The sequence below is a fragment of the Rattus norvegicus genome, chromosome 2 (genome assembly GCF_036323735.1).
Source record: "Rattus norvegicus strain BN/NHsdMcwi chromosome 2, GRCr8, whole genome shotgun sequence".
NCBI classification, from domain to species: Eukaryota; Metazoa; Chordata; class Mammalia; order Rodentia; family Muridae; genus Rattus; species Rattus norvegicus.
Window position 1 is genome coordinate 105,584,133 of NC_086020.1, and position 25,571 is coordinate 105,609,703.

Genomic DNA, 25,571 nt, shown 5'->3' on the forward strand with positions numbered 1-25,571 from the left:
TATGGAAACCGAGAGGATTATCTTAATACATGGAGATCTAATTTTCTCAGGAGAGGAAAATGAGCAGAGTTCACAGACCATCAATAAGGGTTCACCAGAACCAGCTACACATCCAGGATAAGAGTAAAGGCAAAGTGAGGTGATAACATGCACAAATGCATCAACAGTCTTTCATATTCATAGATCCTGGGTGCGCTTGAATGGTACGTGCCATTTGGCACAGACACTAGGCTTTCAGTACCTGTGCTGTGGCATACACTGCAGAGAATGAGAAATGAGACAGGTATTATATTGCAATCTTTTCACTAAAGGATGTATATGTCAGTAGTCTCTAAAGTAATAAGTAAAAGATGTGAGCATATGATTAAAAATTTTAAGAACTTTTAGCACAGTATGTATATTTTAGCAATCTGTAGACAGGCAAAATTTATAGAAAGAAAGAGAGTGAGAGAGAATTTTGTGGAAGTTCACAATGTTGTAGGATGGCCAAGCCTGAATATTTCAAGGCTAGAGATTCTGGACAAGTTGATATCATAGTTCATGTCCAAGGACAGTCTGCTAAAAAAAACAGACTATTTTTTGGTCTCCTGAAGTGTGTGTGGGGGGGAGGTAGGGGGGGATAGGGAGATGACATTCTTCTTCAGGACTTCATCATGAAGCCTATCCATATTATTAATGACAATTAGGTTTATCACAATCTGATCTGAATATTGATTTCATCGAAGAAATAACTTCATAGAATACTCAGATCAACAGTCCAAATAAGAGTACTATAGTCCAGTCAAACTAGTCTGTTTCATTGATCAGTACACATGCATATTATTTTATTTTGCTTTTTGCTTTCATGTGCATATATACACTCAACTGTATGTGCATGTGTGTGTTCATGTATATAGAGGTATTGACATTTTCCTTGATTGCTCTCCACTGTAGTTTTTGGTACAGAGTCTGTCAGTAAACTCACAGTCCATCAATTTGACTAGCTTGATGAGCAAACTCCAAGAATCCTACTGCCTCACTCTTCCTAGGGCTGGAATTAGAAATGAGACCATGCTTTGATTTAATTATGGGTCCTAGAGATAGAACTGAGGCTTTCATATTTGTTTACAAAGCACTTCACTGTTTGAGGTATCTTCTCAATCTCAATTTTATTTTATTCTGGTGTACAAGATGTATTATAATCATACAGAAGCAAAATCATACATAAAGCAAAAGGACATTTCAAGTATTTTCTTCTTGACTCCCAATAAACTTTGTGCATTCTATGAAATATATGTTTTAAGAAATGCTGCAAACTAAGATGGAGGGCCATTATAATAAATGGAAACAGAATGAATAAGTATAATTATTCTCTTTCAAGGCAAAGAAGGAAAAGGAGAGGAGTGACTGCAGCAGCAGTTATCAGAGAACTAGAAGTGTAGATCTGGAATCAGACCATGGTACTGGGGACAAGGGAGCACTAGGGAAGTGGATGAACAGTGTGACAGCTGTAGAGGATCTTAAAAATGACTGTCCAGACTTGGGATCTTGGACAGATCTAAGATGATTGTTCACTGTGCCCATTCTGGACATGGCAGATGTATATGCTTCTGTTAACCATGTGGTCATTATACTATTGGCCTCAAGAACTCACCTTGAAAACAGCTGTGAGCTACAAACTAAAGAAGGGGTTTGCAGTCAGCACTGTACTTTAAAAATAAAGAGTGCTACTGTAGTCAGAAGGCATATCTACATTAAAAATATCATATTAATGAAATTGGCTACCATGTAGCCAGGGCTTGTTTTATTGAAGGCATTCTGGTAAATGTTTTGCCTGCAATATCTACACCTGGCACTTAAACAGTCAATGAGATAAGAATTGACATTTCCATGTTTATAGATGAAGAAAGAGATGCTTAGAAAAGTGTAGGGAGCCATTCTGAGCTATACAGTCAAAAAGGATGTGGGGAGCGGGTGTGGCAGCAGTCCCAAGATGGCGCCCGGGACTGCAGCTAAGTCTCATGACTAGCACCTGACTTCCTCACACACCTGAAACTAGCCACGTCCATTGTGAGAGCTGCGCAGGCGCACCATGACGCAAGATCAGGCCGTGTGACGTGGACCTATAAACTGAGACTACGCAATCTGGACTGAGGAGGCGGAGTTGAGGGAGGATATAAGGAAGTGTGCTCAGGGGCTGCGGGGAGAGAGGGAAGAAAAGAGAGATTCCTGTTTGCATGTTGTAAGGTTCCTAAATAAACTGCTTTGAGAAGAACGTCGTGGAGTCACTCCTTTCCTGCTGGTCGGGGTTGGTCACGACAGAAAAGTTAAGTATCTTCTTGATCAGGACTAGAAAGAACTGAAATAGAAACAAAGTGTTAGCACAGCTCTAAGCATCGAGTGTGATTGTGCCACCTATTTAAGACGAGAACTAGCAAAGAAGGATGTTGTACTCGGGTGCAGAGAGAATGGATGATGTGGAAGAGTGGACTCAGTTTCATCATTTGCAAGCATAATTTTGTTACAAATCTCCATGGAGAGATTGTGCAAAACATCTGGCTTTACGGTCAGGCAGACTTCAAGAACCTTTCTTTCCAGTGCAACTCCTGACCTGTGAAACTGGGATTCGGGGCAACATCATTTCTTGTTATTAGAAGTAAGTGATTTATCGACAGTACAAGTCTTGTATTTTCCCATTGTGAATAAGAAAATCCTCCAACATATTGCAGAGCCTTATAAAAGGATGGAGATACTTCTCTCCCTCATGATAAAAAGGAGTCATAGTTACACACTAAAAAAAAACCAAGAAGTAAAAACAAAAACCATGTCTTCAGATAATACATGCATTGTCAGAAAATAGCTAAATAGTTTCTTTAAAGCTGCAAACTACATAAACCTGATATTTTTTTCACTTTCCAAAGTAATTGAAAACAAAACAAAACAAAACAAAACAAAACAAAAAAAAAAACAGAAAACAGGCAAAAAAAATGGAAAAGAAATTCTCAAATGCAAGGAAATGGAGCTGAAGGGTCTATAACTTTTTAAGTAAGCTCTCGAGACCTCTGAGCAATATTAAAACATGTTCTCTGAAGAAATAAGCCAAATATGATCACTTGAGATCAGTGAGCATGTAAATGTTGAATCCATTTCAAAGCACTGGAGAGAGGATACACTCTTTTGTAGCTAAGTCTGCTGCCCCTGTCCCTGGAATTGCCCGGCTGTAGGATGAATTTTCATGTTAAATGCCTAGATAGGGCAACTAGATAATGTGATTATGTCTGTGAATCAAAAAAAAAAAATGCCTCTCCAACTTGCTCTTACTTCATTGACTGTCTAACACAAAGGTGCAAGGGACCTCAAAGCCCAGTATACCTATGCAGAGGATTATTTGGTACAATGATAAATTATTTAACCAAGCTAAATAAAAAGATATTTAATGTATAAACAGATGAAAAACTGCATCCAAATAATGATAACTGTGATGAAATCTCACCCAGTGCAGTACAAGTTTACAGAATAAATTTCCTTTTAAGTTAATTAACTAAGTACACTTTTTAAAAATTTGATATTATTCCAGTGTAAAATTTTCCATTAAAACTAATTGTTTTTTCTTAATTACTATGAACTTAATGCCCTTTTGTTTGTTTTATTTTGTTTTATTTAAAGAAAATGAAACAGTGTAGACAGATACTACAAGGTTTCAATAATTGAATGCAAATAAAAAAGAAAGGCTCCCAAAAAATGTGACTTAAAATTCCTCAATGTTGTGTTTATAATCCTAACAAGTTCAGGCAAAGGAAGCTAATAAATGAAAAGGACCTTCAGAAGTTTTCATGGCGAACATTTGCAGATTTAGGGATATTCCATTCTTTGAATGTTTCCCTTTGCAATAATTAGGGGAAATAGAAAACAACCCCTTTTCAACAAAGTAGTGTCTAGGTGATGTTTTAGAAACAGCAATAATATGCAATATTAGAGGAAACAAATAAAGGAAAATACCACTAAAGTATTTTCTTCCTTACATTTAATTCCTAGTAGAACAACTGTTAAGTATAGGACATAGTGTATGTGAACTATTACCAGAGTATGTCACTATCCTCTGGGAAAATGCTTCCATGCAATTCATTACTCAGACAAATCTTCCTATGAAATTGAAGATATTCCCAAGCTAGTATTTCTCAGCAGCAATTATACCTACTTCCTACTCCCTATTCCCTGCTGCCTATCCCCTACTCTCTACGCCCTACCCCTACCCTCAACCTCCTACCTCCTACCCCATACCCTTTACCCCCTACCCCCTACCCTCTAACCCCTTAGCCCCTACTCCCTACTCCCTACCCCCAGACAAACAAGCAACAACAAAACACCATTCTGCTGTTCTCCTTTGCAGTTTGGCTTTCCCCACTTCTTGTCATTATTTCTGAGATAAAGCTTTTAAGACAAAGCCTGCCTAGAATTTTGTATTGTTCTTTGCTAGGCTTCTTTATGGTCCTTGGAAATCACAACATAATCTTTTTATCATTTACTATTATTAATGTAATAATTTATGGTATTTTCTTCAGATTGTTTATTGATAGATTTCTCAAGCCTGAAAATATTTTCACTTTCTTTGCTTCCCTTGCTCTCAATATGTGTTTCTTTCCCTGAAGATTGGTACTCCATAGCGAGATTACTGACGTTAAATGATGTGTCAAGGATTGAGCTTTTGGAGAGAGTTTTATTCAAACCCAAAGTCAAAGCAGTCTTCAAATTAGACATGATTAATGTTCCCCCACTGCTCTAAAAATGGATTTGAAAATTTAGCACCATAATTATCCTTATTCACTTAACATATTTTCAAAAATCTAATGACCATTTAATAGTTCAAATATTTTTATTCTTAGGGTAAAAATCAAAGTAAGGAATAACCACAAAAACAAACAAACAAGCAAACAGCAATAACAAAACCAAAAAAAATAAACAACAGCAACAACAACAAAAATCAGAAACGAAAAGAAATTTTTGGTCCACTGTGAAGTGAATTCACTTCAGTTAATTACTTCTATCATCTGAAAATATGACAGTCATTTTACCTCTTCAGAGCATCTAACTTGTGATCAAAGGCAAGGGAATTTCCACTGTCTGGATTTTGTTTAAGGATGTGCTGCCTAAAGAAGGAAAAGCCAATAAAACAACAAATAGGCCTTCTTGGTTTAAATTCCCCCACTGAGTAAATGCCACCACATGATCAGCTCTGAATAATTAACTTTCTTTTACTGTTCCAACAGTGTTCTGCATCTGAATTGCATCTTTTCAAAAAATACTCCTAGAGAAATTACCATGGACTCATGACAGATGTCATTCTTCTAAACTTTTACTTACTCAAATCATTTTCTGAAAGCTATCATTAGAATCGAATTAAAATAAAGCTGAGGTTTTATAAATAAAACTGTCAGAGAAGATAAAAGTTTTTACATTTGACAGTAAAGCAAATGATTTTTCTACTCTGTTGGGGTTGTGTAATAGGCGGTCTGTCTGAATGAGTTATGGTCCATTAATGACACATTAATAAGGGGGAGACAGGCTGGGGGAGAACATTCCAAGAGGAGTTTTCAAATGAATGATATCTTAGACCCAGAGGCACTGGGGGAAGCTGAGTATCCTAACTGAAGGAAGTGTAAGGGAGGAACATTTGTAAGATCAGATGCTCATAATTCTTTAAGATCAGAGAACATGGCAGAGAATCTGGACTGAATTTTCTGCATCTACAGGAGGTACCTGACTGTAGCAGGTTCTTCCCTAATGATTATCCAAAGAGTATGAACAAAAAATAAATATTAAAACAGCAAGAACAAAACAGCAGCAACAAAAACAATAACAACAACAACAACAAAACACCAGAAAGACTCACTACTAGAAGCAGTATTGGGGGAATTAGAGGAAGGATTGAAAGAGTTGAAGGAGGTTGTAACCCCATAAGAACTACAATGCCAACCAACCAGAGCTTCCAGGGACTAAACCACTACTGAAAGACTCTACATGGACTAACCCAGGGCTCCAACTACATATGTAGCAGAGAATAACCTTGTTGGGGCACCAGTGGAAGGGGAAGCCCTTGGTCCTGCCAAGGTTGGACCCCCAATGTAGGGGACTGTCGAGGAGGTAGAGGGGGGTGGAGGGGGGAACACCGTTATGGGGGAGAGGGACGGGATGGGGGCTTATTGACAGGAAACCGGGAAAGGGAATAACATTTGAAATGTTTCAAAACAGTTTCTTCTCTAACAAATCAATCAAATACAGTAAACTAGGGAAGCTGAATATGCTCATGGAGGACAGACAGTCACAAATCTATGGCTGCGCACATCTGACCATGCTCAGTTGAGGATCATTATACATCCAGAAAGAAGATGGTCGTAAATGCTTCAGGGCTTAAACTTTACTGTTATAAAATGCAGAGCTACTCTAGATCACTTGAAAGAATGAGTCTGAGTGACTCTGTGATCCTGGCTGGTTCTTTTTTTTTTTTTTTTTATACTTTTTTTTTTATTAACTTGAGTATTTCTTATATACATTTCGAGTGTTATTCCCTTTCCCGGTATCCCGGCAAACATCCCCCTCCCCCCTCCCCTTCCTTATGGGTGTTCCCCTCCCAACCCTCCCCCCATTGCCGCCCTCCCCCCACCAGTCTAGTTCACGGGGGGTTCAGTCTTAGCAGGACCCAGGGCTTCTCCTTCCACTGGTGCTCTTACTAGGATATTCATTGCTACCTATGAGGTCAGAGTCCAGGGTCAGTCCATGTATAGTCTTTAGGTAGTGGCTTAGTCCCTGGAAGCTCTGGTTGCTTAGCATTGTTGTACATATGGGGTCTCGAGCCCCTTCAAGCTCTTCCAGTTCTTTCTCTGATTCCTTCAACGGGGGTCCTATTCTCAGTTCAGTGGTTTGCTACTGGCATTCGCCTCTGTATTTGCTGTATTCTGGCTGTGTCTCTCAGGAGCGATCTACATCCGGCTCCTGTCGGTCTGCACTTCTTTGCTTCATCCATCTTGTCTAATTGGGTGGCTGTATATGTATGGGCCACATGTGGGGCAGGCTCTGAATGGGTGTTCCTTCATTCTCTGTTTTAATCTTTGCCTCTCTCTTCCCTGCCAAGGGTATTCTTGTTCCCCTTTTAAAGAAGGAGTGAAGCTGGCTGGTTCTTTTAAACAGTCTTAAGTAAAATAAATTCCTCAGCAGTTAAGGGCAACTGTTGCTCTAGCAGAACATCCGGGTTTGATTACCAGCATGCATACGATGGGTAATTCCAGTTTTAGGGGATCAAATGCCAGAAGACACCCTTGGGCACCAGGCTTACTATAGAGTACATGTTTACATGCAGCCAAAATACTTATATAAAATGAAACAAATGAACTTTTAAAGAAAAAGAAGCTCAATTAACCATTCTTGAAAGCAGAGGCTTTCCCACCCTAATTGTACTCTAAAGTGCCTGCCTACAAGTATCAATAGTAAATACTACATTCTTGAAGATACCCACAGGAGACAGAAAACCATTAAAGTACATATGTGTAGAATGCCTAAAAGAATCAGCCTTGTGTCCCAGAATTCAATGAAAGATTTCACATACATGACCTTGTTCACCAATATCCTTTTGATACAACTAACAAAATATTTTGTGTATAAAGTTGATTTGTCTAAAAAAAATACTATCCTGTATATCATGGTAATGGGTGATGGTGTGTGTGTGTGTGTGTGTGTGTGTGTGTGTGTGTGTGTGTAAGACTTACAAGCTTGAATCTTAAACTTAGTATGCTTGAGAATGTACACCTAAAGCTGAGTATTTTTCTGCTCTGTGTGCACTTTTCTGTATAAGAAGGTACAGCTGTGTAGGTTTTCAATAAATTGCCTTTCCTTGCTTATTTGAGAAGTCTAGTGCTTAAAAAATATAAGCAATGCTCGTCTTGCTCCTTTGAAGTAATATGCTCTCTCTCTCTCTCTCTCTCTCTCTCTCTCTCTCTCTCTCTCTTTCCCTCCCCCACTCAGTGTGTGTGTGTGTGTGTGTGTGTGTGTGTGTGTGTGTGTGTGTGTGTAGATATAGTTAGTTGGTAGTGTCCTTGGGCAATATACAGTGCCTAGATCTCATTCCCATAACATAAGCATGCACAATGATATGAAATACATTATTCTTTTTATTTTTTATTAAGGAAGCAGTTCGTGCTTTTCAAGGAAAATAAATTAAGAAGAATTTTTTTTTAAACTTCACATTTTTGTTTTGTTTTTGTAATCTAAAGACCATAAAATGTTTGCTTTCATCTGGCTTCTCATACCTTTGCAACCCCCAAGGCGTATCGACCTAAAAGTCTTTGGACACTGGTAAAACGTAGTCTCACTAACAAGTAAAAAATGAGGTCATCCTATAGTGAAAAGAGATCATAGATTGTACTAATTTTCATGATTTAACAGCAAAAGTATTGCAAAATGATTAAATTCTTCATATAAATTAGTTTTACCAGTGATTAATTCATAATAAAATCTAATAAATTCATTTTTGTCTGATTTGGAATGTATCATGATAGTGCTGGCAAACTAACGCTCCTGTAGAGAAGGATTGGGAATGATTTGTGTGAGTTCTGAGCTTCCTGCTGTAGATTAAGCATGAATCCTTAGGCAGCATAAAAGCTGTGTGAAATAAAAAAATAAAGTTTCTATAACATAATGATACCTATCTTATGAAAGTCCATTTTATATACCAACTTAAACTGTTATTATAGTTATTATTAACATATATTATGACCATAATCTGTAATTCTATAACCCTGACAAACAACCTGATGTTTCAGGTGGTTTTGCTTTTTACTTTTTTGTCAACAAAGTCATATCTTGAAATGTGATATTAAATATTAAAATAGATTAAAACACAAATTTATGCATGTTGACTTTCAGTGGAAATAAATTTATAGATTGCAGCTTTTTTTACCTTTATATTCATATATAAATATATGTAAATATATACATATTTTGTCTAATTTATAAAATATGTGTAAATGTAAAATTATACACATTTTATCTCATTTTTACCTAATGTGTGAAATAATAATTTTATTGGCTGCATTATTCTATTAGTTTCCTTTCAGTTTCTGTAATAAAATCAGATGGCCAGGAGCAACTTCAGGAAGGAAGGGCTTATTTGACTTTCGTTTCCAGAGGAAGACTTCATATTGATAGAAAATCACAGGTGAATGGCAGGAGAAGGGAGAGGTAGGGGGTGTGGTGGGGGGGGAGAGAAATGAAAATGAAAGTGGAGTGAGGGTATAAACTTTCAAAACCCACCCTACTGATGCTATACTCGCTCTGGGAAGTTCTTAACCTCCTAAAAGTCCCATAACTTACCTAAACCCCTACTAACTGCAGACAAACTGTTGAAATGCATGAGACTATTGGGGACATTTTTCATTTAAACCACCACAATTCCCTTACCTGAAGCAGCATCATAATATATTTATTCTGTTTTGATCTCCTTAAGTTGCTGCCAATGTTGAGATTTATGTTTTCTCTGTGAACATTTACCCAGTATCAGCTTTATAACATTTTTTCATTGGATCATTAAGGCCTGACTGTAGCTAGCTATATCATTAGATTTTATGTTTAATCTTTTCCCTTTTTTAATGTGAATTTTTTCCACTTGAAATCTTGGGGTGTGCATGTATCTGAAAAGTATATGTTGATTATACTTTTGCAGTGGTTAAGTTTATGTGCCAACTTGACTGGGATGTGAGATGCAAAAGACCTAGATAGTAATTATTTCTGGATGCATCTGTGAGAGTGATTGCAGAAGTTGGTACTTGAATTCTTAAACTCTATAAAGAGATGGTCCTCCTCCATGTAGCTGAGTATTATCTCATCTACTGAGGTAGAAGGACAACCAAAAAGGTGAGGAAGGTTGAACTGTATCCTTGACTGACTGCTTGAACTGATGTATTGGTGCTGCTGCCGATGAGTCCAGGGCCTGGGGCATATTCCTTTAGCAACGAGCTCTACTAGGCTCCAGACTGTAATTTATATCGGCAACTTGCTTGGGTCTGCATAGTATAGAAAATTGAAATCATCAGCCCCTGTAATTATGTGAAACAATTACAATAAATTTATTCTAAATATAAAGAGATATACATTCAAAATATATGAAATATAATATATATATCAATACAATGCTACAGTTTTCTTAAAGAACCTCAACTAATAAAATCAGTTATTATTAGTAGTTTATATTTGTTTTTCTCATTATCAGCAACTATTATCTATTTATAAATCACACTTCCTTCTCCCATTTTCCAGATTGGTTCCCTGATATTGTACTTTAATATATTCTATTCTCTTTTCTGAGTTATTTTCTATCCTATTTCTAGTAATTGCTTGGATTTAGTGATAGTTCCAATTGTTCAGCTGCTAATTTTGCTATTGTTTGATATGGATGGATGATTATTAGTTAGAATAAATGAATCTTTCCACATAAAACAAACACTAAACTATTAGTTGCTTAAATCACAAGTTCGTGAGGACTCATGGCATATTTCAGTTAGTAGAATGCTTTGCCTAACACTAAATACGCTGGATTCTGTCCCCAGTGTCTACCCATTATTTATTTCTTCTTCACTTAAATGAACAAAGTTGGCTTGACAGTGGAGCCCTTGCATTGTTTCTATACACTTAAAAGGGTGCAAATGCTTGCTGAAAACATTGTCAGTCCTGTGATAAGATATAATGAGCCAACTAGTAAGATAGTTCAGAAGTTAAGAGCGCTTGTCACCAAGTATGATCATCTAACTGTATTCCATTGAAGCCACAGGATAAAATGGTAAAAATGGTCATCAACCAAAAGCAATCTAGAGAATCAAAATTCCAACACAACTCTTTACAAATCTTGACAATTCTCAACTTCTTATAGAAAAAAAAGGGTAGGTAAAATAATTCTACACACACAAAAAACAAAACAAACAAACAAAAATGTTGGAGGTATCAACATCCCTGATTTTAAGATCTACTATTGAGCTATCCTAGGAAGAACTACATGGTGTTGACATAAAAATAAATACATTGATCAATGAGATTACATGAAACCAGATAAAGAATAGCTTTTAAGACATTGGTATAAGAGACAACTTTCTGAACGGAACATTGATACCACAGTCACTAAGATAAAAAATGAATAAATGGGATCTCATGAAGCTGAAAATCTATTGGAAGGTGAAGGACTCCATCAAAAGGACAAAACCCAACAGAATGGAAAATATTTCACCAATGCTACATCTGATATACGCCTAATATTCAAAGTATATAAAGAACTCAATAAACTAGATATCAAAAACAAATTATTATGCAGATTGAAACAGATAATTCTCAAAGAGGCTAGAAAACATTTAGCTGTCATGGAAATAAAAACGAGAACTATTCTGAGATTCCAAATTATAACCATCAGAATAGCAAAGTTCTAGAATACATGACAGCTCATGCTCACAAGGATGTGGAGAAAAGGTAACATTCCTCCATTGCTGGTGTGAATATAAACTTTTGTAGCCACTATGAATATCAACATGGTGGTTCCTCAGAAAATTAGGAATCCATCTACCTCAAGATTCAACCCACGCAACCAGTCTTTGGGCTATACACAAAGAACAGTCCATCTTATCATGGGGCACTTGCTCTACTTTAGTTGTTATGGATTTATTCCTGGTTTTTAATTTCCAGAAACTAGAAAAAACACCATAGATGTCCCCCAAAAGTAGAATGTACAAAAGAAAGTAGTATGTTTCCACAATAGAGAATTACTCAGCTATTAAAAAATAACATTATGAAATTTGCAGGTGAGTGCATCAATCTAGAAAAAAACATCCTGAGTGAGGTAACAGAGATTCAGAAAGAATAATATGGTATGTTTTCACTTCTAAGCAATAATCTGCAGATTCACAGAAGTTAGATAAATAACAGAGCTCTAGAAGGGACACATGGATCTCCCTAGAATGGGGAAGTAGAATATATTTCTGGTCTGGGTAGGAACAGGAATGGGAGGGATCAGGCATATGAGAAGATAGGATAAAGGATAAAGGGAGAGATTTCCTGAAGAGATCAGGCTGAGCCTACTACAAAGACAGATTGTTGCTCTCTGCAAATGGACACCAGGGCCTCAGTGCTGAGGAAAGCATACACAATTCATTGAACATTGAGAGGATGAGCCTGTGCCTACATGGAGCCTTCCCCTCTACATTTTAGTATCTTTGATACAGGCAGTTACTCTGTGGGTTCCTGAAATAGAAACCTTGAAACATACACAATAACAAAACCTTTGACCTACAATTTATCTTGCCCACAAGGTGTGCTAGGGCAATGGTGAAACAGAACTTGTGTGGATGGACAACCAATATCGGATTTGACTAAAAGCCCACTTCTAGATGGGACATCCAAACCCCACATTGCTTAGATGGCCAGTAATGGGAAGCTGCATAGTCCAGAGTTCTAAGGTACAATCAAACATGACAGGTCTTTTAAAAAAGTCATCTATGAAATGATTCCTAATGATAGTCTGCTAGACTTTTAGATGTGTGCCTTTTCCAGTCATCATCAGGAGGCTGCCTTGGGCAGCAAATGGAAGTGGATGAAGAGACTCACAGCCAGACATGTATGCAAGCAAGAAGAGTCTACAGTGGAAGTCTCCATCGGGTCCTTCCCCTTGGAGCTCAGAGAATACTGAGAAAGATGGGGCTTAAACATTGTACAAGTCATCTTCCTGGTTGCTGCTGCCACGGAGAGCTCGTAGGCAGCACCCCACGAGCAAACTTGAGCCTCGGGACCACAGGTAAGATCAACTTTTCTGCTGCAAGCGACCTACCTGGTGAACTCAGGACAAACAGAGACAAAATTCTTCTAGGACTGGGCACTTCTGGTATTTAGCTGGGGGTGGGGGGTCCCAAACCGGCAGATCCCTGCCAGCAGCAGCTCTCTGCTCCCAAACCCCGTGGGAGAGAGACATCACCAACTGGTCAGGTGGGCACTCCTGAGGCTGCAGAACGGAAGAGACCTACAACACTGCCCACCCATGCTCACATCCCTGGCCCAAGAGGAAACTGTATACGGCCTCCGGGTCCCTGTAGAGGAGGGCCCAGGAGCAGCAGATCCACTGCGTCTGAGACACCGCCAGAACGTGAAGGGACCTACCAGATAAACAGTTCTCTGCACCCAAAACCCATGGGAGGGAGAGCTAAACCTTCAGAGAGGCAGACACTCTTGGGAAACCAGAAGAGACTGCACTCTGCACACATCTCTGACTCCAGAGGAAAACACAAAGTGCCATCTGGAACCCTGGTGCATGGAAGCTCCCGGAAAGGGCAGCGCAGATGTTCCTGGTTGCTGCTGCAATGGAGAGCTCATAAGCAACATCCCACGAGCAAACTTGAGCCTCGGGACCACAGGTAAGAACAACTTTTCTGCTGCAAGTGACCTGCCTGGTGAACTCAAGACACAGGGCCACAGGAACAGCTGAAGACCTGTAGATAGGAAAAACTACACGCCCGAAAGCAGAACACTCTGAGGAGAAAACAGGTCTACAGCACTCCTGACACACAGGCTTATAGGACAGTCTAGCCACTGTCAGAAATAGCAGAACAAAGTAACACTAGAGATAATCTGATGGCGAGAGGCAAGCACAGGAACCCAAGCAACAGAAACCAAGACTACATGGCACCATCAAAGACCAATTCTCCCATCAAAACAAACATGGAATATCCAAACACACCAGAAAAGCAAGATCTAGTTTCAAAATCATATTTCATCATGATGCTGGAGGACTTCAAGAAAGACGTGAAGAACTCCCTTAGAGAACAAGTAGAAGCCTACAGAGAGGAATCGCAAAAATCCCTGAAAGAATTCCAGGAAAACATAAATAAACAAGTAGAAGCCCATAGAGAGGAGTCACAAAAATCCCTGAAAGAATTCCAGGAAAACACAATCAAACAGATGAAGGAATTAAAAATGGAAATAGAAGCAATCAAGAAAGAACACATGGAAACAACCCTGGATATAGAAAACGAAAAGAAGAGACAAGGAGCTGTAGATATGAGCTTCACCAACAGCATACAAGAGATGGAAGAGAGAATCTCAGGAGCAGAAGATTCCATAGAAATCATTGACTCAGCTGTCGAAGATAATGTAAAGCAGAAAAAGCTACTGGTCCAAAACATAAAGGAAATCTAGGATTCAGTGAGAAGATCAAACCTAAGGATAATAAGTATAGAAGATAGTGAAGACTCCCAGCTCAAAGGACCAGTAAATATCTTCAATAAAATCATAGAAGAAAATTCTCTTACCTAAAAAAAGAGATAACCATAGGCATACAAGAAGCCTACAAGACTCCAAATAGATTGGACCAGAAAAGAAACACCTCCCGTCACATAATAGTCAAAACACCAAACGCACAAAATAAAGAAAGAATATTAAAAGCAGTAAGGGAAAAAGGTCAAGTAACATATAAAGGCAGACCTATGAGAATCACACCAGACTTTTCGCCAGAAACTATGAAAGCCAGAAGATACTGGACAGATGTCATACAGACCCTAAGAAAACAGAAATGCCAGCCCAGGTTACTGTATCCTGCAAAACTCTCAATTAACATAGATGGGGAAACCAAGATATTCCATGACAAAACCAAATTTACACAATATGTTTCTACAAATCCAGCACTACAAAGGATAATAAATGGTAAGGCCCATCAAAAGGAGGCAAGCTATACCCTAGAAGAAGCAAGAAACTAATCATCTTGGGAACAAAATAAAGAGAAGAAAAGCACACAAACATAACCTCATATCCAAATATGAATACAACAGGAAGCAATAATCACTATTCATTAATATCTCTCAACATCAATCCTCAAATCCCCAATAAAAAGACATAGATTAACAAACTGGATACGCAACAAGGACCCTGCCTTCTGCGGCCTACAGGAAACACACCTCAGAGACAAAGACAGACACTACCTCAGAGTGAAAGACTGGAAAACAAATTTCCAAGGAAACGGTTGGAAGAAACAAGCTGGAGAAGCCATTCTAATATCAAATAAAATCAATTTTCAACTAAAAGTCATCAAAAAAGATAAGAAAGGACACTTCATATTCATCAAAAGAAAAATCCAACAAGATGAGCTCTCAATCCTAAATATCTATGCCCCAAATACAAGGGCAGCTACATACGTAAAAGAAACCTTACTAAAGCTCAAAGCACACTTTGCACCTCACACAATAATAGTAGGAGATTTCAACACCCCACTCTCATCAATGGACACATCATGGAAACAGAAATTAAACAAAGACCTAGACAGACTAAGAGAAGTCATGAGCCAAATGGACTTAACAGATATTTATAGAACATTCTATCCTAAAGCAAAAGGATATACCTGCTTCTCAACTCCTAATGGTACTTTCTCCAAAACAGACCATATAATTGGTCAAAAAACGGGCCTCAACAGGTACAGAAAGATAAAAATAATCCCATGCCTGCTATCAGACCACCACGGCCTAAAACTGGTCTTCAATAATAGTAAGGGAAGAATGCCCACTAATACGTGGAAATTGAACAATGCTCTACTCAATGATAACCTGGTCAAGGAAGAAATAAAGAAAGAAATTAAAGACTTTTTAGAATTTAATTAAAATGAAGGTACAACATACCCAAACTTATGGGACACAATGAAAGCTGTGCTAAGAGGAAAACACATAGCGCTGAGTGCCTGCAGAAAGAAACAGGAAAGAGCATATATATCAGCAGCTTGACAGCACACCTAAAAACTCTAGAACAAAAAGAAGCAAGTACACCCAGGAGGAGTAGAAGGCAGGAAATAATCAAACTCAGAGCAGAAATCAACCAAGTAGAAACAAAAAGGACCATAGAAAGAATCAACAGAACCAAAAGTTGGTTCTTTGAGAAAATCAACAAGATAGATAAACCCTTAGCCAGACTAACGAGAGGACACAGAGAGTGTGTCCAAATTAATAAAATCAGAAATGAAAAGGGAGACATAACTACAGATTCAGAGGAAATTCAAAAAATCATCAGATCTTACTATAAAAGCCTATATTCAACAAAACTTGAAAATCTGCAGGGAATGGACAATTTCCTAGACAGATACCAGGTATCGAAGTTAAATCAGGAACAGATAAACCAGTGAAACAACCCCATAACTCCTAAGGAAATAGAAGCAGTCATTAAAGGTCTCCCAACCAAAAGGAGCCCAGGTCCAGACAGGTTTAGTGCAGAAATCTATCAGACCTTCATAGAAGACCTCATATCAATATTATCCAAACTATTCCACAAAATTGAAACAGATGGATCACTACCGAATTCCTTCTATGAAGCCACAATTACTCTTATACCTAAACCATACAAAGACCCAACAAAGAAAGTGAACTTCAGACCAATTTCTCTTATGAATATCGACGGAAAAATACTCAATAAAATTCTGGCAAACCGAATCCAAGAGCACATCAAAACAATCATCCACCATGATCAAGTAGGCTTCATTCCAGGCATACAGGGATGGTTTAATATACAGAAAACCATCAATGTGATCCATTATATGAACAAACTGAAAGAACAAAACCACATGATCATTTCATTAGATGCTGAGAAAGCATTTGACAAAATTCAACACCCCTTGATGATAAAAGTCCTGGAAAGAATAGGAATTCAAGGCCTATATCTAAACATAGTAAAAGCCATATACATCAAAACAGTTGGTTACATTAAACTAAATGGAGAGAACCTTGAAGCAATCCCACTAAAATCAGGGATTAGACAAGGCTGCCCACTCTCTCCCTACTTATTCAATATAGTTCTTGAACTTCTAGCCAGAGCAATCAGACAACCAAATGAAATCAAGGGGATACAGATTGGTAAAGAAGAAGTCAAAATATCACTATTTGCAGGTGATATGAAAGTATATTTAAGTGATCCCAAAAGTTCCACCAGAGCACTACTAAAGCTGATAAACAACTTCAGCAAAGTGGCTGGGTATAAAATTAACTCAAATAAATCAGTTGCCTTCCTCTACTCCAAAGAGAAACAAGCCGAGAAAGAAATTAGGGAAACGACATGCTTCATAATAGACCCAAATAATATAAAGTACCTCTGTGTGACTTTAACCAAGCAAGTAAAAGATCTGTACAATAAGAACTTCAAGACTCTGAAGAAAGAAATTGAAGAAGACCTCAGAAGATGGAAAGATCTCCCATGCTCATGGATTGGCAGAATTAATATAGTAAAAATGGCCATTTTACTAAAAGCAATCTACAGATTCAATGCAATCCCCATCAAAGTACCAATCCAATTCTTCAAAGAGTTAGATAGAACAATTTGCAAATTCATCTGGAATAACAAAAAACCCAGGATAGCTAAAACTATCCTCAACAATAAAAGGACTTCAGGGGGAATACTATCCCTGAACTCAAGCAGTATTACAGAGCAATATTAATAAAAATTGCATGGTATTGGTACAGAGACAGACAGATAGACCAATGGAACAGAATTGAAGACCCAGAAATGAACCCACACACCTATGGGCACTTGATTTTTGACAAAGGAGCCAAAACCATCAAATGGAAAAAAGATAGCATTTTCAGCAAATGGTGCTGGTTCAACTGGAGGTCAACATGTAGAAGAATGCAGATCGATCCATGCTTATCACCCTGTACAAAGCTTAAGTCCAAGTGGATCAAGGACCTCCACATCAAACCAGATACACTCAAACTAATAGAAGAAAAACTAGGGAAGCATCTGGAACACATGGGCACTGGAAAAAATTTCCTGAACAAAACACCAATGGCTTATGCTCTAAGATCAAGAATCGACCAATGGGATCTCATAAAACTGCAAAGCTTCTGTAAGGCAAAGGACACTGTGGTTAGGATAAATCGGCAACCAACAGATTGGGAAAAGATCTTTACCAATCCTACAACTGATAGAGGCCTTATATCCAAAATATACAAAAAACTCAAGAAGTTAGACCGCAGGGAGACAAATAACCCTATTAAAAATGGGGTTCAGAGCTAAGCAAAGAATTCACAGCTGAGGAATCCCGAATGGCTGAGGAACACCTAAAGAAATGTTCAACATCCTTAGTCATAAGGGAAATGCAAATCAAAACAACCCTGAGATTTCACCACACCAGTGAGAATGGCTAAGATCAAAAACTCAGGTGACAGCAAATGTTGGCGAGGATGCGGAGAAAGAGGAACACTCCTCCATTATTGGTGGGATTGCAGACAGGTACAACCATTCTGGAAATCAGTCTGGAGGTTCCTCAGAAAATTGGACATTGAACTGCCTGAGGATCCAGCTATACCTCTCTTGGGCATATACCCAAAAGATGCCCCAACATATAAAAAAGACACGCGCTCCGATATGTTCATCGCAGCCTTATTTATAATAGCCAGAAAATGGAAAGAACCCAGATGCCCTTCAACAGAGGAATGGATACAGAAAATGTGGTACATCTACACAATGGAATATTACTCAGCTATCAAAAACAATGGCTTTATGAAATTCGTAGGCAAATGGTTGGAACTGGAAAATATCATCCTGAGTGAGGTAACCCAAACACAGAAAAACACACATGGTATGATTCATTGATAAGTGGCTATTAGCCCAAATGCTTGAATTACCCTAGATGCCTAGAACAAATGAAACTCAAGACAGATGATCAAAATGTGAATACTTCACTCCTTCTTTAAAAGGCGAACAAGAATACCCTTGACAGGGAATAGAGAGGCAAAGATTAAAACAGAGAATGAAGGAACACCCATTCAGAGCCTGCCCCACATGTGGCCCATACATATACAGCCACCCAATTAGACAAGATGGATGAAGCAAAGAAGTGCAGACCGACAGGAGCCGGATGTAGATCGCTCCTGAGAGACACAGCCAGAATACAGCAAATACAGAGGCGAATGCCAGCAGCAAACCACTGAACTGAGAATAGGACCCCCGTTGAAGGAATCAGAGAAAGAACTGGAAGAGCTTGAAGGGGCTCGCGACCCCATATGTACAACAATGCTAAGGAACCAGAGCTTCCAGGGACTAAGCCACTACCTAAAGACTATACATGGACTGACCCTGGACTCTGACCTCATAGGTAGCAATGAATATCCCAGTAAGAGCACCAGTGGAAGGGGAAGCCCTTGGTCTTGCTAAGACTGAACCCCCAGTGAACTAGATTGTTGGGGGGAGGGTGGCAATGGGGGAGGATGGGGAGGGGAACACCCATAAAGAAGGGGAGGGGGAGGGATTAGGGGGATGTTTGCCTGGAAACTAGGAAAGGAATAACACTCGAAATGTATATAAGAAATACTCAAGTTAATAAAAAAAATATTGTAGAAGTCAGAGGAGATAGAGTATACCATGATCGCTTCTCGGCCTTTTGGCTAAGATCAAGTGTAGAGTATACCATGATAGTATGACCTACTGAATCAACTATAGAGAATCCTATGCTTGTCAATTCATTTTTGTGAAGGCAAGCATGGGGCATACATGGTCTACATACCCTCTTTTTTATGTTATGGGTATTAACTTGGTGTTTTTAGAAGTCCTAACTTAGGATATTATTTCTGTGATTTTTTGCCAACTCTTGGGACTCTTCTTTTCCTGTTAGATTGGTTGGTTTTTCTGTCATTCACATGAGGGCTTTGCCCTTGTGTTATTGTATTTTACCTTGTTGTGTTTGGTTATTGTTTCTTGCATGCATGATCTTTTCTGAAGGTAAATGAAGTGGGAGTGGATGTGGGAGAGGGGAATTGGTTGGGGGACCAAGGAGGAGTGGAGGGAGGGGATGCTGAAGTCAGGATGCATAGTTTGAGAGAAGAATATATTTTCAATTTAAAAATGAAGACACTCTTCCTGTTTCATGTTAAGTAAAACTTCGTCACAAGTGTGTCTTTGATTTTAAGGTTTTAGTTAATTCCAAATGTAGTCAAGTAGACAATGGCCTACCACAATGTCCTAGCTCCCAGATAATGCCAGTGAGTCCTAAACAGAATGCATTGATCTATTCCAAATACATATTTACCCAACTGCACAAGGCTTGGACACAGTTCCTATAGTATGCACAGCATGGGACAACGGAAAGTATTCAGCCAGCAGCATCAGATCAGTCCATTTTTTAATTTTTCTATAACACAATCACACACACCATATATATACATACATATATATATATATACATACATATATATATATATATATGTAGAAACGTATCCAAAGCTCTATTTATTAGTCTTTGGCTTAGCGTACAAGGTGATACTCTTATGTACTCTTCTTTATAATCCTATCTATTCACACTTGCCTGTGATTAATTTGTGAATAATTTAAAAGTAGAGCAGATGGAAAGCTACATTAATCTAAAGCATTGTCCTAATGGGTAATTTTTTTACAATGTTTCTTTCCAAATTTTGAGGCAATTTTATTCTACAGCCTAATAATTTACTTAATAATTCAGTGTCAATGTTGGCTTAGAAAAAGAGTTCAGGTATAGATTTTCCATTTCTAACACCTCACTTCATATATAGTCTTATGTTCTTTTTTGTAGTATGGCTGAGAAACTAGCCAGAGAGAGCGCTTATTGCTCTCATAACGAAAGTGTGGGTCAAGGTATTGGAGAAATGCTCACTCGGGATAGATTTTTCTTAATTAAAAAATTATTTATTATTAATGTGGATGTTGGGGCTTATAGATATGTTACGTTCCACCAATGAAAGTCAGAGAACTCTTTATCGTTAGTTCTCCTTTTCTACCTTGTGGCTTCCGGAGATCACATATGATGAGGCTTAGCACATTTTCACTGCTAAGTCATCCTGCCAGTTCTATTTCAGTCAGAACCAAGTGAAGTCCATGATATTGCCACACAGAAGCCTCAGGAGTGCACAGCAAGCAGTTAACTGCTGAGCCATGTCCCCTGCTCCTCCATGGGATGTCTTGATACAAATTCTTTTAAATGAAATTTAGAAAGTACAAGAAGTTTCCTCTATTTCAAACATGTATTCTAAATTGTATCTCATTTTAAATGGCTTAATGTCAGCTACACTTCTGCATAAAAAAGGTGGTTCCCAAGCCTTCCCTCCTCTCCTATTTTTTGGACTGTAAGATATAGCTGATAATTAGGGCTAATTCAGAGAATTATCTGGATATTAAATTAAGACACCTTGGGAAATAGGCCAATTTTTAGCTCAGAAAAGGGAGACAGACATGAACAAACAAGAAAATGAAAAATCACAGCATGGAATTTATACTGATTGACACTTAAGACTATTAGAATAGAGTAACTTCAACAGTTGAACAACCTTGAACTACTACTCAAGGATGCCAAACCAAAATGACAAGGGAAGTCAAAAGCTAAGCCATGTCTACTTGTACATAATGGGTAGGTTATCTGTCTAGAGAAAACTGTGCATGGCTTCTTAATTCTACAATACAATGACCGTGAATAATATTCTATTTAGAAATCACAACAAACTTGGTTATTCTGTTACATTAATCCAATAGTAAGAAGGATTCCAAGGAAGTTCAGCATTACAAATCTCCAGTTTGACCTCTTTCCTTGCAAACAGGGCATTTCCGCCATCTGCTTCTGTTGATTTTAAAAACTTAAAGAGAATTCTCAAGAAGTTCAAGCATTTTTTTTCCTTGTATTACTTTCTTCTGAGCCACAGGGTAACTTTTTCAGGAGACTGGCCCCACCCACTCAATTGGTACACATAAAACTGCCTCTCAGTCAAAAGTTATTTTGCATGATCTTTCTCCCTTAATGCCAAGGTCATCTCCACAGGAGAATGAAGTGAGAGGCCAAAAGGAGGAAGAAGGATGGAAGTGCCCATGGAGATTTTGGAATCTGCCTCAGGAAAGCATCCTAGGCTATCAAATGTCTGTTTGACTTCTGTTATCACTTTTTCCATCTGCTGCCCTATTGCACTCCAGCCCTCTCAGGAGAAAATATCTTTTATGTTGTGCTTGTCCTGGGTGGTACCCAAGATATTCAGAGAGCCATGAAAAAAAGGCTTTGCAAATATTCCGTACGAACACACACACACACACACACACACACACACACACACACACACACACACAGCAGTTAATTTTAAATGTCTTGGCTATCTCAAACCCTGGGCAGTTCTAGTCCTTCCTGCTGTTAGCAAACACTCCCCTCTGGTACTTCTAAGGTAACATCTTTTAAAATCTATATTTCTCCTCTGCTAACCCAAACACAATTGGGGAAGTGGCCTGTGTGGCCACTTTTTCCTCACAATTCAGTGGGCCTTTAGGTCTGGTCTTTCTTCTTCCCCGTCATGGTCATCTCTTTTCCCTCTCTTTCCTGGTACCTAGCACAAATCTCCAGGTCCTACATCAGTCTACCTGCCCAGCCATTGGCTGTATGGCAATTCTTTATTGCCAAACAAATCCAGCTGGGAGCAGAGACCCTCAGTGTCTGGGAACTAAATTTAGCCTTTGGGAGCTAAACTGAATTGAGACAGCATTAAAATCAATCTCTAACACAACTATATCTTCATGCCTTCCTTTAGTCTTCTTTCCTGTTCTCTCATTTCTGTTTTCTTATTTAAGTGGAGAGTTGCAAAGAAGGAGAGAAGCTTATGCCAGATAATCAAGGATTCCAATAAAAAGGAATTTCATTGATGCACAAAGTATAGCCTAGGTTAAATTATCTGTCCTCTTTCTGGAATGATGACAATTTATTACAGTTTGAAAATGTGCCAGGTACTTTGCATACATAATGTTTAATCCTTGTGAAAACATTGCAAGATACCTATTTTTATCTTTGTCCTTTAGCTGAGAAAGCATTGGTGAGGAAGTTAATTAACTTATTCAAAGATACAGAGCTGTTATTTGTAGGGTCAAGACAAATCCCAATGCTGTCTAACTCTGTACCTCATGTTCTTCACCTCGCCTTTATTTGTTCATTTCTTCTTCTTCAAAAGTTACTTTAAATGGCAAATTATATTGCTTGCACATACTTTTATTGCATTCTTTTATTGATATATATGGATGTATGCTCATGTGAGTACATGTGCACGCATGCAGATGTGTATCAAATGTACAAATCACTTATAAAAACTTCCAACAACCCAATATCTGATTCTAATACGTTCCATGGTAGTGGTAATTTTCTATAAAATTTTCAATGTCTTTTCAAATAAATATAAACTTGTATATTTTTAATCCACATCTGCCCATGCACTGTTCTGGAAGTTGTCGTTTTACTGTAGTAATATTTTTATACATGTTCATGTGTGTGTGTAGATATGTGCATGGCTGCACTTGTCCACCTATATGTGGAAGATGTTGGTTGTCAACATTGAATGTTCTGCACTCCAGCTTATATTTTGAGATAGGGTCTTTCATTGCTTTGATTAGATGCATTGGCCAGTGAGTCCCAGGGATCATCCTGTTTCTGGGCCCCCAGGGCTGAGACTAGAAATTCATGCTACCAGTTCTATTTACATGGTAGCAAGAGATTGAATTCTGGCCTTCCAGTCATACAGCAAGCATTTTAGTAGATGAGCCATCTCTCTAGCAACTGCTGTAATCATAAATTTTAGGAGCCGTCTTTCAACCTAAGTCAGATATACTCTTGTCATGAATTGTGTCATATTTAATTTTGTTAATTTACTACCATCTTGTTCTGTATTTTCCTTTTGTACCCAGCTTCCTGCCATGTAGTTTTCTGAATCTATTACTAGTATAAGGAAACATAGGCAAAATAGAATATTTCTAGGATGACATTTCTCTGTGAGACACTCTTTCTTCACAGGTAATTCTTACCAAATAAGCAAATATCAGAATATGTCAACCCCTTCCCCATTTTTCTACTTACTTCAATTATTGGGTATCAACATCAATTTAATACTATAGTACTTTACTTTTCATGGAGTGGATTTTCCTCAAATTCCTGTCTTTCTTGGTTGACCCTAGTCAGAGAGAAAAATGACAGCCAAGGGCACTGAGCTTCTTAAGTGTTGAAACTAGTAATAGATCCTATCTGTCTTCTGACTCCTGATGAGGTGCTTCCTTTCCACCACAAGGTGTTATTAATGGGAAGTCTTTCGGCAAGGGGCAGGCTTATTGGTGAATCTATGTCATTTTCTGCTTCTACTTCATGTCCTATTTCTAGTCATACTTGTTTAACTAGGAGAGCTTGACAATCTCATGCATCCTTGGCATGAACAATACCACTCAGTCACTTGTGTTTTATTTCACATAGCTTCAGAGGAAATCTAGAACATGGCCATGCCCAACAAATAAAAAGTTGGAGCATTATTGATTAGTATAAAAATACAGAATCTAGCTTCCAAATTAACTTAACAATGAGAGGGTGGTTACTCAGCATTTACATCACTGAGTTTCCTCACTACTATGACAAATACCTGAGTGAAGCTGTGTAGGGAAGGAGGGGACTCATCTTGGTCATGGTTGATGGCACAGTTCATCATGTTGGCCCAATAACAGGAGTAGAAAAGCAGATTCCCCCAGTGCATAAATAGTTATGAAACAGAGAATAATACTAGTGTTCAGATTGCTTTCTGCTTTCATTTTAATACAGAATTCCAGTCCTATGTGTAGTATCGCTTCATTTAGGATAGGTCTTACCTCAATTGACATAATCTAGAAACTCCCTCAAAAAGATGCCCAATAGTTTTTCTCCTATGTGATTTTAGATCCTGCCAGATTGATAATATTCATCATCACAGCACTTATAAATAAATGGTCATAAATGCCAAAGTATTTTTTGTGTAGTACCTGGAGAAATAAAGCTAAGACACTCAGCTGAAAGATTTCCTGAACTTTCTTGAGAGCAAGGTCAGACTATATCTCCTCATTCCAAGTGTAGAGCTAAACATTTAACTGGATTTCTCAGGTGCTTGTTTATATACCTAATAAAAATGTAAGATGATCTACCCAACTTGTGCTAAACTGTATTCCTTCTCTTTCTGTATTATTTATATTTTTAAAAGCACACATGATTCTCATAAAATGTATAATGCATTAAACCTTTGAATCCTGGAGGCTTACTTAGTTTTTCTTTAATTTTGCATTTTAAATAACAGGTTTTGAGGCCCTAAACTCTCTCAGTAACTCTGATTAATTTCTTGTCAACAACAATAATGCTTCAGTTTATAATATGTGTCCATGGCATTACCTGTTTTTCAGACCAGTAAATCACATTGTCAACACTGTGTGAGGATACCTATCACATCTTGCTAAATGCACTCTTTCTCCTCATAATCCTGTGTAGACAGATTATACATATGGATGATGCTGTTTGAGATGTTATTGCTTGGAGTTATATAGAGAGAACATGTTTAAGTTCATTATCAGACACCCTGATGGGACGACATAGTGTCGTTTGCTGTCATTCTTCTAGAAAGAATAGGTAAAGTGACCAAAAGAAAAAGGTACTAGATTTCTCCTGTACATGTTAGAGGTACACTAATATAGACCTCTTATGGGGTGTTTTAAAATGTAGCTAAAATTTATATTTACTATCTTAGCATCTGGAAAGAATTCAGTAAAGTTACTAA

General features: G+C 38.1%; 1 pseudogene; it reads left to right on the forward strand.

Moving 5' to 3' along the window:
* Window positions 1-19,389: 19,389 nt before the first annotated feature.
* Window positions 19,390-19,550, forward strand: LOC120101114 (U2 spliceosomal RNA; annotated as a pseudogene).
* Window positions 19,551-25,571: the final 6,021 nt, after the last annotated feature.